The sequence below is a fragment of the Rhea americana genome, unplaced genomic scaffold, assembly GCF_003343005.1.
Source record: "Rhea americana isolate MKP2758 unplaced genomic scaffold, rheAme1 scaffold_167, whole genome shotgun sequence".
NCBI lineage: Eukaryota > Metazoa > Chordata > Aves > Rheiformes > Rheidae > Rhea > Rhea americana.
In genome coordinates, this window is record NW_028185783.1 from 1,485,633 (window position 1) to 1,502,250 (window position 16,618).

General features: G+C 37.1%; 1 long non-coding RNA gene across 3 annotated transcripts in view; it reads right to left on the bottom strand.

Moving 5' to 3' along the window:
• The window catches only part of LOC146598274 (uncharacterized), a 140,156-nt gene that overhangs the window by 60,682 nt on the left and 62,856 nt on the right, over positions 1-16,618 (bottom strand). For 2 of the 3 annotated variants that reach the window (XR_014895288.1, XR_014895287.1), the window contains one exon: positions 4,548-8,394. This is a non-coding gene — a long non-coding RNA (uncharacterized LOC146598274). Of the gene's footprint in view, positions 1-4,547; positions 8,395-16,618 lie in introns of those variants that run through there. The other variant, XR_014895289.1, reaches the window with a different exon arrangement.

Below are 16,618 nucleotides of genomic sequence, written 5' to 3' on the forward strand. Positions count from 1 at the left end.
TGCTAATTGCTTGCAAATCCAGAAAAAAACCACACCCAATGAAATGTTTAATTAATGGTCACCAGGCAGTTGTTAAATAATCAATACCAATACGAAAAAATTCACTTGCAATATCAAACTGCATATTTTTTCCAAATGCAGGGATTCAGCAACTAAAAAAGTCCTCTTCTATCTTGCTAATATCTGCCCAAAATCTTGTGGTGCCCTTTGTCACACAGAATAAATTTCTGAAGATGCTGTGGAAGATCAGAGAACAGCTCTGCCACCAAATCAATCCAAAGAGGTTATAGCAAGCTCTTGCTATATATGAAGAAACCTTGACACTAGAAGAAGTCATCATAGGCTATTAGTTGCAAGAGTCCATGAGTGGCACAAATTCCTTGCTGATCTTTCTGAGTAAAGTTTTRTGGGCTACTATCTGCACCACTGACTCATGTCAGGGCTGGAAGGTCTCACAGGTCAGGCCTGTGAAACTTTCAAGCACTAACATTTTGGCCTCAAACTGACAGTTTGTGTGCAAATCTTTTCTCCATTTAGATCTTTACATAGCAGACCAGGTACACTGCCAGCCWGCTGTTTTGTTCAAATGATATTCAAAATACTTGGCAGTATAGCAGATAAGTATTTGTAGGAGATAAGCAAACTGGAATTTATAAGGCAGGTCARCTCAGATYTTCATTTGCTGGGCAAAGAAACTGTGCTTAATTCATTTCTGCAAATGCTCTTCAGGTAAGAGGACAATACTCTGTTCTCAGGCTTTATTGTTGTTACCACACAAAATGGCAGAAAATTAACTGAATGGATTAAAAAARAGTTAGTTTTGGATTTATAAGAACCCTGGTAATCCTGTTTTGCTATCCTCAGCAGATTTTTCTCTAAAATATTTTATGCAATACAATCTTTGYGCCTTCTCCATGCGGTAACAAGATGGTTTGTTCTTTATTCCTTCCATTTTGATTTAYTGCTAAGCTCTTTCATACACAGAAGACAATAGACTCCTTCCTGTCCATGTTAATGGGAAAGAAAACTCTATTAAGAAAGGAATTTCTGTAGAGCCTAAATGTCCAATTAATGTTGCCAATGGAAAAAAAGTTGCAGAATGACAGAACGCAAGACTCATTTCATATTTTTCTATGGGATGATTATATTTCCTATAACAGCAAGGAAAGATTTCAATGGACCATCCTACATAATGTTAGCGGGCCAGGAAAATCAGAAAAGTTTCTCAAAACAGAGGTTTCTTGAAAACAAAGTTAGAATAGAACATAGATCATGTTTTATTTTATAACTATGAAAAATTCTTCATGATATGAAACACAATAGCCTCRTCTGTTCATCCACATTACAAGCTACTTTCATTGCTTGACAGCAACTTGGATCCACTTTTGGATGTGGACACTTTCTGATATCCACAGGTGCATCCACATATTTAGTCCATATCAGGAGTGCACTTTTGAAGCAAATCTCCCAATTGCCCCCAGCTATGGTTCATATGACAGAAGAGCCTTGGAGCACATGAATGGGTTCCTTCTGGATGAAACAGAAGAGGAGGATGGCTAGAAGCCATCTAATGGGCTCTGACCACTACTGTGCATTCAGGCTACAAGATCAGACTACAGTTAGTCTGAAGCAAAACCCCTTGAGAAGTGTCTAGTACAGTCACTATGGGCTGCATGCCAACCAGTTTGTGATTTGTTCTTGTCAGACCACATCATTAGCTAATGCAAGTGTAGTCTATGTAACTCCAYGTAAAGTTTTGTGGTTCTGGAGGTTAGCCACAAGCACCTGCAGACCTACTAAAATGTTTCTGACACAGCCAGAAACAGAACTTCAGCTGCCACAAGAAATTTAGTACCAAAGGATTAAGAGTTTATAAAGCACAGACTTTTCACAGGCTTGGCATCAGCTAAGCATTGATTTTTAAGGACACCAAAAAGAAAATTTTAGATATTTAAGCTACTTAGTTCCCAGCTGGTCAGGTTAAGGCTCTCAGCTTTTGAGTTCAAAGACCACCCAGTAATCCCTGTGCATCATTAAAGAAGCCTCACATTTAAACAAGAATGCTTTTCCTCCTGCAGTGCACAAGCACTAAAAAGAAYTGCAGACATTCACTTAAGTTCTTCAATGTGTATCTAAGTGACCCTGCATCACTGCAAGGCACTGAGATACTAGAGGGTCCCATTAGCTCACCACTGCGTCCAGGCTAACGAGCCCTGCCGTTCAGCAGGCTGCTATGCAGCCTAAGCAGCATAACCCACTGGAAACCATGGTCTTCCTTCCAGGAGCCCCCAGCTTAGCATAGATGAGCACCCCACAGCATAGATGCAGCCACCACAGATCAGGCTTTGTTTGTGACTGAATGCAATCACATCTTAAAAAAAAGAAAAAGAATCCCACATATTTCTTGCACTTGTAACCCTGGCCACCTGCATCAAAACAACAATGGGGACACTTAAAAAAAAAATGTTTTCTTCTTCCTTGCAGAAGTGTAAATATATACCTCTTTTTCTACAATGCATAGTTTCCACAGTGGCCACRCAATAGGATCAGTTGTTTGTCATACGATTGCATAAGATACCCACGTCTTCTTATTGATGTCAAAGCAATAAATGAAAACTGAGAAGTTCTGGCACACACTGTTACATATTCTTAAATATAGACATGAAAACACATATCTCTCACACTTTTGTTACCCAGTGTAATCCTATGATCTTCTGACAGGAAAAAATGTCATTCATAGGCAAATAGCCTGATCATCTAAGTTATCATATATGCCTTGTCCTGTGAGCTTCATGAAGAATATTCACACAGGTAGTGGAAGCAGCACCAGGTATAGTCCCATTACCCCCACTTCCAAGGCTTGCCATCTAGAAACACTATTYCTGTAATTCTGGTAATGCCCAACAACTGCAGCAGAAGGAGGATAAGCTATTCCATCACAGAGCAAGCTGAGTCAGTTCCATCTCCCCAAAGCTCCCAGGTSTATTGCACTAAGTTTCTTTGTAGAGTTGATCTCAACTTCATTCTCCAGATATAAACCAATATATCTTGCCTGAACCAAAAGAAAAGAAAATGTTAATAAGGTTAAACAWGCGCTATTTGTTTCCACACTGGCTGGTAATATTATATATTCTTAGTCATTGTAACTTCCTGCTTGCCTCTCCTTTCTCATAGGGAGCTGTCACTTGTTGCCTGTGTGCCTTTGTGTGCATACGTATCCTTTGCTAACTGCTAAAGTCCTCCAAGATTTTTTTTTATTTTCTTTTTTCTTTTTTTTTTTTGAATGGAGCTACAGCTGATTAATTTATACTTTAAAAAGCAATCTGCTGTCTCTGTCAACAGTTTTGATAGACTGAAAACATTACTTTTTAACTACCAAATACTCATGGGATTCATATTTTCAAATATACTTGATTAATAGCTGGAAACACACTAAGTTTGATACTTGATCCCTGTTCACAGGAAGCTTATTTACACAAGAGCAGACAATGTCAGTCTTACATGAAACAGCTGGGAGTCCTTACTGGGGGAGGGGGCTGGATTTAGTCTTCACTATCACTGACCCAGTGCCTTGCACCATAGTTTAAGCAGTGCTCTAGGAGTGGGGCAATCTCACAAGCTGTAGACATAAACCAGCCATTTTTATATCCTTGCTTCTGAACAGAAACACTGGTTGCTTATCAGATTTGTCTATTATCTGTTTGGGGGAGGCAGTTATATCCAAAAATAACTGTAGAGAAATTAAAATGCTATGTTGCTCTGCCAGCTACTTCTATTACTGTATCTAATTATTGTGAGAACCTTTCCTCAGTGCTCACCATTAACTTTTTCACTTAAATAACTTGTCATAATAGCTGCCACCAAAGCTCTTCTTTGATTCAACTACAGTTATTTTAAATTCCCCAAATGACATTTGGAACTTTTTTAAGACAAGTTTTACAGTGATACACTCTGTACAACCCTGTCAAAGTCAGAACAAAAACTGACTCCGTGAGTTCAATTTTTTGCTGAAGCTGATTACCCTGAAACACTTTAGGCTATTGCTAGGCTAGGAAATTCACAGTTTAACACTAGACTTCSATGTGAAATCAGCAGAAGAAATATATTTGTCATAGCACATAATTATTTAGTTGCTATTGGAGTATATTTTTTGCTATACATTGGCCTAGCTGTTCAAGTTCTTTTTATGGAGAACTATATCAGAGAAAATGYTAGGTATAAATTAGGGATGCTCTGTGCTGTTTTAAAAAAAGAATATTTTACTTATCAAGTTCTGTTAACGATGCAGTATGCTTCAAACAGATTATAAATATTTTCTTTATATGCTGCTATGAATCATAGGATTAAACTTTTTATACAGAGAAAATGAATTTTACTCCATCCATAACATTTATGATCTATTAACAATTAACTTGTATGTTCACCTACTAACATAAAGCCAGGTTAATTTACAAACACACACACACACACACACACACACACACACACACACACACACGTATCTATGATTAAATGTTACCATGAAATCCTAGAAGGAAACAATAGGAAACATTAGATACACATACTTATTTGCATGGAAGTTAGCTAGCTAAATCTGAGTTTTGGTAAGCTGTTTCATTTACACAACTGTTTTTCTGTAATACAGAGTCTTTAGACATGGTCAGTTGGATAGAAAATGCTTGTTGCAGGTCAACAGCACAGCTGTGGTAAACTTTGATTAAGGCTAAGCAGATATCACATGAAGGTTTTAAAGGGTTCAAGAGCCAGATAAATAAATTGGATTGCACTTCTGAGCCAAATTTTGCTAAAAGAAGAATTTGCTTTGTATTAACAACATGATTCACCTTTTCCTATTTTGGGAAAAAAGAATATGCATATTTCATTGCCTACTTCATATACTAGCAGRCTTGTGGAAACACTTGGCTGGATTCTAGTTAGTTTTGGCTGATCTGAGTTGCTTTCTACTGAAAGACAGTAGCCCTAGGAAATGGGAAGGTTAGTTTGAAGATCCAAGTCCCAGCAAGAATCAGAAGAGAATTTCAGAAAATTTTTCTTGGATTTTCCATAATTCCAATTCCAATAAACCATGTTAAGAAGAGTTACATAAACATATCATCTCCTCAAGTGTGACCTCAAAGCTTGGACATCTCTGGTGACATGGTATCTCTGGATTTGTTAAAACAGCTCAAAAAGTTGATTCCATGGTTGGTTCTTTGTTTTATTCTCAGCTCTTATATGTATCCTGATCGGTATTGTCCCCAAAAAGCACAGTTTCACAACAATTTATGGAATGAAATAGTCCTTAACATTATTGAGACTTGATATATTAATTAAGAGATGGACAATCACAGAAACAGCAAATCAAACACATTATAGAAGAGCTCTAGAAGGAGCTTTGAGGTTTTTTACTTTGAGAAGTTCATCTGTCTACTCCTTTATGATTATAATTGAATTTCTCAGATTGTTGTTAGAAAAACACCATTAATAAAAGAGATAAAACTGAGTAATAATCTATACTTATGTTGCAGAGCAGTGTTGTAGGAGGAGTGCCCCATTTTCACAGTGCTTGCAGAAAGGCAAAACACTGTCACACTGGGCCCCTCATGCTTGTGCTCCGGTAATAGGTTGTTGCTCTCCTAGCCAGGCCTCATGCTTTTGGGACAGCTTAACCAATACAGCACAATATATGCAGGCAGATGATGACAGCTGTTCTATAAAAATAATAAAATTTTATATTCCCTTTCCACAGTTTCTTTCCAGACATCAGTAAGAACATTTTAAGACTGACACTTTAGAAGCAACCTAAAAGGCAGTTCCTCTCCCATATTTTACCATCGACTGTGTATTTTTATATATTTTCTCATCTCACCTGCAACACTTTATGTCATTATGTCATTATCCTGCTCCATGAGCTACTGTAAAATCTTTCTATAAAATACTATATTAAATAACATCTTAAGAAAGCTTCCTGATAGTCTTGCTTGGTCTGTCAAAAGTACTAGTAAAGTTTACCTAGCATCTTGTTAATTTATGTTTATTTTTATGTAGGTTAAATTTTACTCCTATTCTATGTAATCTTATCATGTTTGAATGGCTGCAAGTGAAAAAGCAGGCTTTACTCAAGACAGAATGTGTGTGAATCTTGAATAAATGAATGATACAATTCAAGCAAGAGTGGAAACTGATTCTGGCATTACTCTTCCTTGTGCGGTGATTTTTTAAGGTAATTTATACTTTCCTAACTTCTCACGAATGAGAGAATGAGCAGCATGTGCGACTAAATTTATTTTTCGTTATTATTTTCAGTTCATTCCATGCAGACCGTGACAAAGGACTGAAATAATGACAGCAGTTTCAGAAAATGGCAGTGCACGTAGTCATGGCAACACAAACTCAGCACGTACTAGCCTCCCAGGTATTTACTCGGTCTGTCAGGTAATGTCAGCCTCTATTGAGTTACTTGCTGCCATTGCCACATTTTATCWGTCCTAAGCTGGTATGTTAACACTAACTCAGTTGCAGCCCCACAAGCAGTCAAGGGGTACAGAATATTATCCCTTATGCCATGCAGAGTCCCTTTCGGTAACTTGTCTGTGGGTGACTGATCTGTCTTTCTGGGTTGTGTCTTTCTGGGTTTCAGCAGTCAACAGAAGGAGTAGAAAAGAGAAGTGCTGTAAGTCAGAGGACTGAACATAGCTGTTAATGCTTAAAAACTTCCTGTGCAAATGCCTGGCAAAAAGAACATCACTGAAATGATACCAGAAGTAGAGCTGATTTTCCAGGTGCACCAGGGAGGAAGGTTTAGAACATTAATGATCACTGAGTATAGATTTTAGGAAAATTTTAAGGTCAGCCATAACTGTCAGTATAAACAAAGATAAATGATTAATTAGTACAGGAGTCTTGTTCTGATATAAATCATACACTGATGAAAATTAAGAACAAGCCCCAGATGCTGACCCTGTCCTTACAACTCTAAATGRATAGCAGCGAATTCTGAATTCCTTGGCCAGCTATATTTGCTTGTTTACATTTAGTATATCATAGATTTGCTTTTAGATTATTTTACATGGATTATTTTAATCATAGAAGTATTTCTTAGTGCTTATGCAGCATGTCCATAAGTAACATTATCAGACAATTTGTTATTGTTATATTTTTCATTTTTCTATCCCTGAGGCCTGCTATGCAATTAGGCAATGTAATTAAAGACTGTAGATCACAGCAAAAATGTTTTGAGTGTACACCATTCAGTACGCTGAACTGTTTCTGTTGTAGATTTTTACTAAATCTTCTACAGATCTGTTAAATATGGTAGCTTGTTTCAGATCCCTTAGTGTGTGCATTCCGTCTACACTGGGAGATGCTCCGTAAGTGTTCTCAAGCTCTGTCATCAGTATTCAATAATAGTAGCCAGGAACGCCTTTGCGGATATTAAAACATCCTCAAATCTGTCTATATTGCATAGAAATGAATAAGTGCACAAGTTTCTTTCTTGGGTRGTTTTAGGTCTTTTGAAAAGCAAAACATATTTATTATGGAAAGGTTCTTTCTTGTAATCRGTGTGAAATTTCCCCAAACTGCAGAACTGCAGAAGTAAAATGTTCATCATTTGAAGTCCCAAGTTCACTACTATTTTTAGACTTTTTTCTAAATAGTAAGAAGGATTTCAAAAGATTGACCCTTTAGAGCCCCCTCCATCTATATCATCTTTTAACCCAGTTTTTCAGTTCACAGAAAACAACATTTTCCCCTTCTGTTTTACTTGGCTTGAATTTCAATGGGAACTTCTCTTTCCCACAGAATACTTTGGATTGRCAGGGGGAGAGAGACCAAGTATTTTCTTAATGAGCTCTGGAATCAGCAGTAAAGATCTGTGATTTGCTAATTATCAACTAGTAATCTTTTTGATAGTTAATATGCAAATTCATTATTATGCTCTTCAAATCTGAAAATGTAATATCCTTAGCAAGTCTGCCTTGGCCTATCTGCTAGCCATGCCTTAAAGGAAGAGTAAGTGCAATAACTGAACCTTCACTGCAGGACATCCCACCAGCCCTGGTCGAAAAGGACAGAAGGGCACCCTGAACAACAGCAACTGAAAAAATGTATTTATCATTAGCTATATGGAGGGATTTCAGAATAAACCAGTAATAGGTTCTAAATCACAACCAGTTGGAAAYACATAAAGAATAAAGCAGGCTTTGCGTAGTTACTTGAAGGTCATTGTATGTGAAGCCAGGACTAGTTTATAAAATAAACTACTCTGATGGAAAGTGATTATATGGTTTACATTTAAAGTTTGCAATAAAAGTAGCAAGCAATACAACAGAGTGAAAGGTCTGACGTTACTTTAGTCTAAGTAGTCCCTGTGGATCTCCTGATGTGCATCTCCTGAAAAAAACAGGAGAAAGATAACTCAGCTCTGGGCAAACTCCAAAATATGGCAAGTGCTTCAATATATTCCAAGAAAAAAGCTCGCCTTTGCCTTGAATTCAACCAGAGCAGCAGTCTTCACTGTTCAGCTTTGAGAAAGAATTCAGRCACAAAAATCTATCCACAACTTCTATGTTTTAGCACTGCTCTGGATATCACATACTCATAGCACTGTAACTGTAGAACCATTAAAATCAAACTTACTTTATCTTTCTCATTATAACTGTTAATGGGCTTGGACTATCAGCTWGTTATTAACCTACAGGAAATGCCCTCTGATTTGATTGTTGCTGCAGGAATCTACATTGCAATTTATTATGCCTGTATAAGAATACTAATTGTGGTTATGACCTCTTTAATTTATTCAGCAAATAATAATTTAAAATCCTGACAAGTACTACAACCTGTATTTCCCAAGTTGCTGTCAGCCATTCTGATAAGAATAACATTGTAGTTTACTAGAATAGCAGCTAAGTGGATGCTTATGCATAAGCACCTAAAATAGGAAGCCATTCCTATGGAAAGATGTGTGCTGTACCCAGAGAAGCACTTTAGCATGTGCTTATCTTTGAATATGAGAGTAGCCTCATCATTTCTATGAGCTGACTCAATTGCTTAATATCAAGYACATGCTGAACAGCTTTGCAGAATTGAAATCATAATGCTATGTACTTTGCAAGATTAAATCCAAAAGACCTTTCAACTCAGAAAAATTGATTACTGATCACACTGCAAGGTCAGCCAGTCATTACTCTTTCATGTTCAGCACCAGTCAGCTGCACAGAACATATCAAAAAGCCTTTAGAGTAAAGCTCTGCATTTGGAWTACTTAATAATTTGTTGAAACAGACTGGACAGCAGCACTAAGTTCAGGCCAAATTGTACCATTACACGTTTACATATAGGTTCCAATGACTTCATATCTGCTGACTGCAGAGTAACCACATGCTTTGGTCTGACAGCAGAATTTGGCTTTGTGACAACTAAAAAATAGAAAGAAGCCTTTCAAACCACGTGGTGGATAAATATTTTGTACCAAAGGCCTTTGTATTGCAACCAAAATGAATCACTACTTTTTCTGTTTAGACAGCATTTGTTCAAATCAAGTTAGTCTTAGGAAGACCACAAAATCATATAATCACATTAACYCCCTCTTTCCCCCCCCAAATGAGACACAGTCTAAACAATCTTGACCCACAAAACATTTTTCCAGCTAGACAGGACTTAATTATATTTCTAGGGTACTTAGCTAATTCATCTTTGCATTCTGATAGCAGAAAGTCAGTCTATGGAACTGAGACATTATAGCAAGCATTTGGATGTTTTGTACAATGCAGATAGTGTGAATTCACTTAGATGATTACATCTGCTTATTAACTCCCTTATTTAGCCTAACTGGTGTGGTTATGCCCAAACTAATAACTAAAGAGGGAGTAAGGCTGCAGTCTGAGCAATGGCTGACCAACTCCCACAGTACTGAAYTGTGTGGTTCAGTCAAGTTATGAATATCTTCAAGAACGGAGATTCTGCAGCCTCTCTAGGCAATCTGTTACAGCGTTTGACCACCCTCAATGTGAAGAATTTTTTACGTGTATTAGCCAGAATTTCCCCTGATGCAGCTTRTGTCTGTTACCTTTCACCCTTTGGCTGTGCACCCTGGAAAGAGTCTGGCTCCATCTCCTCTAAAGCCCTCCATGAGACACTAAAGACAGTGTAACAACTCTGAGCCTCCTCTTCTTCAAGTTGAAGAGATCCACCTCTTTCAGCTTCTCCTCATACATTATTTGCTTCAGTCCACTATCCATTTAAGTGGTCTTTCACTGAGATCACTCCAGTTTGTTAGTGTCTTCAGAGYCCAAAAGTGAGCAGCATATAAACTGTTTCCCACAGCTTAGTGCTATCTGTTAACTTCCTGAGAGTGCTTTCTGTCCCATCACTCAAATAATTAACRAAGAAGTTAAACCACCTCTAGTCATCTTATCTACCAGCTGCACGTCAACATACACCTTAAATCTAGACAGCTTGCACCCTACCATGTTGTCATTCCAGCAGAAAAGTCAAAGTCTTTCATGAGAACCAGGGCCTGAAACCATTTGGCATCTTCCAAAGGTCTTTGCTACTTTTTTGATCAGATAGTTCATAGCAGCTGCCTACCACAAGATGCACATTTTGTCACCCTCTCTAATCCTGACCAGTAAGCTCTCATCTCTCAGAGCTCTTTCCATTGCAGACCTCTGTGTGTATAAGCTGCTCTTCTGTGCACGGTACAATCCCCTTTCCTTGTCTTCCAGCCCAGCTTCCTAAGGATCCCATATCCCTCTATTTCAGCACTCCAGYCAKGTGAGCTATCCTGCCATGTCCCTGTGACCCCAATGGCATAGATCTGTAAATGTGCACGAACCTGTAACTCCTCCTGTTGTTTCTCATGCAACACAGGTCTGTGTATAGGCATTTGAGATAGGCCATGGTCATAAAAGCCAAAGCCCTGTTTTTGACACATGACATACAGATATACATAAATGATGATCCACAAGTCATGTCCACYCCTATTCAAGACTTTGCCTTTCACTGATTGGATAGAGAGCACCRCAGGGAACCCAAGGTGCAGCTGTCACTCTTGATATGCTCTGTATATTTCTTTGCAGTATCATAGGTGTCCACAAGTATGAGAAGCAAAAGGTAGCGGTCCCGCTGACATACTGCCTTGGCAATTTCTCTTCAACGTCCTTGATCCAGGCTGTTGGCATGCAACAAACTTCTTGAGATTACTAATATTGGGATAACTTGACTCTTACCTAAATGGAGTAGCATGTGTTCAAGGTAATGATCTGTATTAACTGTGTCTATACAATCTGGTTTTGGATATCCCAGCTGTTTTACTAGAATCACATTGGCACTAGACTGGATACCAGAAGCAATATAGCAACATTTCCACTGAGGCTAATCCGATCAGGACTTTAATGCATAAATCCTATGATAAGAAGCAGCACATATTAATCCAAGCAGACTTCTGTGCTAACATGGTTTTATTACTTCTAGTATTCAAGCTCCTACTTTCATAAATAACTCAGGTTACTCTACATTGTGCTGCAATGTGCAGTATAGACATACTCGCAGCTGAGCCAACTGTACTCACTCTGAGTAGAAACTGTAGAGCCTCCTTTCCCTAMCAGATAACATAGTTTCTGGTTCATAGCACAGAAATAAACTTAAAGCTAGTGCTTAGTGCTGCCAAAAAGAATGTTATGTTACTTATGTTTTGAAATCTGCTTGCTATCTGGTTCCCCAGGGCAGGCAGTTCCTCTAATAGTCCATTTTCTAATTAATCCTGACATCTCTGATGGTCTGTCTCTACGTGGAGAAATGGTATTCTCTTGCTATTCTGTCATTTCACATCCCACTGAGTTCAGAACAAAGGTGGTTCTGCTGTGTTGCTCTAATGCTAAGCTTTGAGTAGCAGATGACAAAGTGAATGTAAGCCTTTGATTAGATTGATTCATTTTTTAAGACATGACTGGTGTATAAAATCTGCACCAGATTCTTACCAAGATAGTTATTTCCCATCAAAATCCCCAGTATTTCCTGGAGAGTACATTAAAAGGTAAGTGCATGTTGCTAATGGTAAATTAACATTATGTGTTAGGTAAAAATAATTCTTAGGTTTCCTATAACCAGTCAAGATAGTTATAAAATTTTTTACCTTACTCGCATCTGGAACATGTACTTATGTTTCAAACCGACAAAAATCCATCTCAGGACCTTTACCACAGGTGGGGCTGCAAATTCTGGAAACTTGGAGGGCTTTATTTGTGCTCTCCTCTACTTCTGCACTCTTCCTCTACATGAGGACATCAGAAGAGTGTAGGATATGTCTATGCATACTTGTTTGGGATASAGGGTAAGAAGCATAATTGTTTCCCTTGGCTTCACTCCAGCCAAGTGTAAATCAACACTAGCAGAACTGCTAGCTACAAGCTATAAAGCTTCTGTGCTCTATCATCTAATAAAAAGGGAATATTACATTGCGKGCATCACAACATAGCTCACTAAATTATTTGATAATACTTTTTCCACAGCTTTGCTGGTGTAGTCATAGGGTTTGGGTAGATGATAGTGGTTTAATTTTATTCTACTGAAGCTATGTTTATTTTTTGCTTTTGCACTGTAGTCATCTAGGGTAGGTGTTTGGAATGCAACTTTTAATTGTCATTTAGGTTCATTTACATGATACTGAAGTAAGGCTTATCCTAGTGTAGCCAACAGGATCAGCTTTATTAGAGAAACTTAGTACCTTTATTAAAATTAGGAATGTAACAGCATAATATGAAATGCATAGYATTCCTAAATAATATTATTTTTATATTTTAGCATAAAATTGGCACATGTACAAAATCTACCTCACAACAATATATGGACACAACTGATGGACCTTGAAAACTTTAATTAGACTTGTTGATCTACTTACTTAATATTTATTTATGTTGAAGCATAATTATCAGGTAKGATCATCTTTAAGCTGTAAGTACAGAAGAACATAAGTTGAAATGRTATGTGGCTATTTTTCCAAGAGAGATTCTCATATTGTAGCTATATACCAACTAGTAGACTGAAAGAGGTAAGTAAAGATAGAAACTCCAGAAAAAGACCTGGCTGCAAATATTTTTGTAACTTTCTGAGATGCATGTGTCATGCTGGTCGTCCAAAAATACATGGCAGCAGTGCACCACCCACATTGCAGTACTCTGTATGCACCAATGAGTGAATAGAGAAGGGTTATTCTTTCATCCTCCTGCCCATTTCCAGCAACTGATGCTCTTGCTAGTGTAATTATAGAGTAGTAGCTTTCCTCAAAGCTTCCTCAAAAAGACATTTTGGATTCTTTAACTTGGTAAAAGCTTCACTGATAACTTGGGATAAACTGATCAGATRATTTTTTATAAATAAATAATTATTTTATACACATACGTTTATATATTTAATTATTCTATAAATCAATCAATCATTAAGAAAACKGTTTAAATTTCTGAGTGTCTTCTTTGGTTAGCAACACTGAACAGTTCATCAAGCAACTGGCTTTTACTGTATTGATTCTCTAGCACCATATGAAGAAAGGAAAACAGCCCCTAGACTTGCATGATTGTTTTGATTTACTGATSAGAAGAAGAAAAAATTTTGCTTTGCTCTAGTTCTATTTTAAATTAATAAAYTGGTTGCCATACAAAGATAGGATCTGATTTGAGGATTAAATACCTCTGCAAATCACTTGCCAAACTGATCAATGTAAGGATAGTGAGTCACAATATGGATGATCACTACTGAAACTGCATGTCATCATTGCAACAGATTCTCCAAGTGATAGCTGTTTTCAGCTACTCAGTAGAATTCAGCTAATCCAGTAGAATTACTATCTGAGGGCAGTGCAGCATGACAAAGAATACTGTGTATGCCTTCTTGCTGCATCCAGGAAAGGATACAAAAACCCCAGCTTTAATATGGTGAAGAAAGTAAGCTGTGACGGCACTGTTTTCCACTCACATTACAAAAACTGTCATTTGTAACCCGCCATTTTCCATTCCTGTTAGAATCTCTGCCAGAAAGAAGAGATTTTATCAAGATGCCCAGAACCCTGTGCTCCCTCTGATGTTTGTGYGAGAGGTACTCAGCATTCAGAGAGCTAGGCCTAATCCTTCCTGTACTCCCTAAAAGACWCCAGAAGGGTGAAGTAACACGTTCTATTTGTTATTCTCCAGTTCGCTCAGTTGACTTACCCTACTTTCTATTATGGGCTGAAAAATGAGAGATACACAATAATCTAGCTATTCAAAATTAAGTGCTTTTAAAAAAGAGCAAATATAAAACCTGCATCTGGGTATACATATCTACTATAATGACATACTGTTCTGAACATTTGAAAAGCTTCATTTTGGAAATGGATTTACATATGTATTTCAGAAATGTGAAAGGCTAGAAACCTTGATTATATTTAGCAGAAATCATGTAAAACATCCAAAGAATATGTTCACAAAGGCCTTGATTACCCTGTGCACTGATATGCATTGATAATAACTCAGTCATACCTTATCTTCCAAATGAAAGTGAGCATATTAAAAGAGTTTGAAGAATTTGAATTTCTGTTACAAACATTGTGCTAAAAAAGAATACAGAGCACCAAAGAGAGCGAAAGAAAGAGACAAAAAGAGACCAAGAGAAATAGAGAGAACACAGAGAGAAAGAAAGAACAACATAAAACACAGCTAGCACAAAATTAATTCCACCACTCAGTGGAGGCAAATAATTAGAGATAAAAATTTACCTCAGCYGGTCAATAAAATGGAACAGTAGCTAAATGGCTTCCTCCAATGTAGTACAACCGAGAAATTTACCCTAATCTTTCCCSTAAACCAGAAAGACACTACCATTAAATAAATCGCTCAGTATATTTTTCACAGTTCACATGTATGCTTAATTTTAAATAGCATGTAGAATTCTTCCAAAGCAGATAGCTCTTGAGCGGATATTTCACAGTAATTTGCCAAAATTTCAGAAACTATCTCTGCAAACCCTGATAAAAATCTGAAGGCCAAAGTGAGATGATTTCTCAAGGTTTCTTTCAAAAATTCTTGTATTTCAGTTTTTACATTCCGGCTTACCTGTTCTGTAGTTTCTAGTCCTCTTTTCTTCCTATTATGCAACTTTATTTAACAAGGCTCTATTGGTACATATAATATACTTTGTTATAACAGTCACTTCCTAAATTATGGCAAATGGCTTTTGCAACATCTTCTGAATCTATACTAAACTGCTGATCTTCTGTGTGTTTTAATCCATAACAGGAGAGCAAGAACATGCATGACAGGTTTTCAAGCTGAAGCAAACATTTTACCAATATAAACAAAACACAATGTGTTCACAATTAATTAATTTAACCAGTGTCCCTTTGCTTCTCATGAATAGAAATTTGAATGAGTAYAAACAAAAATAATTTAATTATAAATATACTTGCAGTTGAACATAATAGTGCCATCAATTTTTTAGCAGACTCCACATTACAGTCCATGGGGAATCTTTTAAAATATTGATAGCAGGATATGGCCCATTATGAGGGCACACAATGTGTTCTATTTTAAACAGAGAATTAATAAAGATTTGTTTGAAGAGGATGTAAGAAGAATAAACTGTAAGCTTTATTTCAGTGTATCATTGGYTCATATAAGAAAATCTGAACAATTGTCTTTCACTCTTTTTTCCTCACAACATGCAYGTTATTCATTGCATTCAGGGAATAGTGTTGAGACAGACTATTTCCATTACATAATATATCCTTATTATCTCTCTGTTATACAATAAAAATTAGATATCCATAAACGGACCAGAGTAGTCAGAGAAGTGAGATTTTCTCTTTATTTTCTGCTTTCATTTATCAAAGTTTACCAGATTGGCAAAAGATGTTTCCATTGTTCTGAAAGAAGGAAACAAAAAGCCTCCATTTTTACTTCAAACTCCTTGACGCTTTACAGAGGCACAACAAACACAGATACGAATACAGTACTTTATATCTTTTGTCTTTCTTTTCCCTCTTCCTTAGAAATAATTGAGCTATTATCTTTTATAAATATTTTCTATCTAATATTTTCCAAATGCTCAAAAGAGAAGGAGAATATAACACTTGTGGCACTGGATTTTAAATGTGACACTTTTTTTCTCATTTTAAATTTTGTTCTCATAAAGTATTCATTCCTACCTGTGATTTATTTCCTCCTCTGGGGAAAGGAAGAGAGAGACAAATGCAATAAGGAAGTGCAGGATAATGTAGTCTGTCAAACCAGCACATTCCTCAGGACCCAGCATCTCCAACTGACATTCTCCAGTTCCTTCTGGTGTATACTGGGTTCATCTGCCATTTTTGGGCAGCCTTACTGGCAGCCTATTTTGGAAACAAGGGRAATGGCATGCACCACATCTGCAACCTTCTAGATAGGGTACTTGCAAAAACTGGTGATCAAATCCTTTTTCTTCAAGCTTCACAGATTAAGTGGTGGCTTATGTAACTTGTTGTTACTTAGTTGAACTAACACAACAATATATGAAGACACGCTATATGAAGACAGCTAGCTGACAATGACAAGAATTTGKCTGACACAAGGTTTTGTCTGTCCCTGTTGGCATGTCTAGGATATCTCTC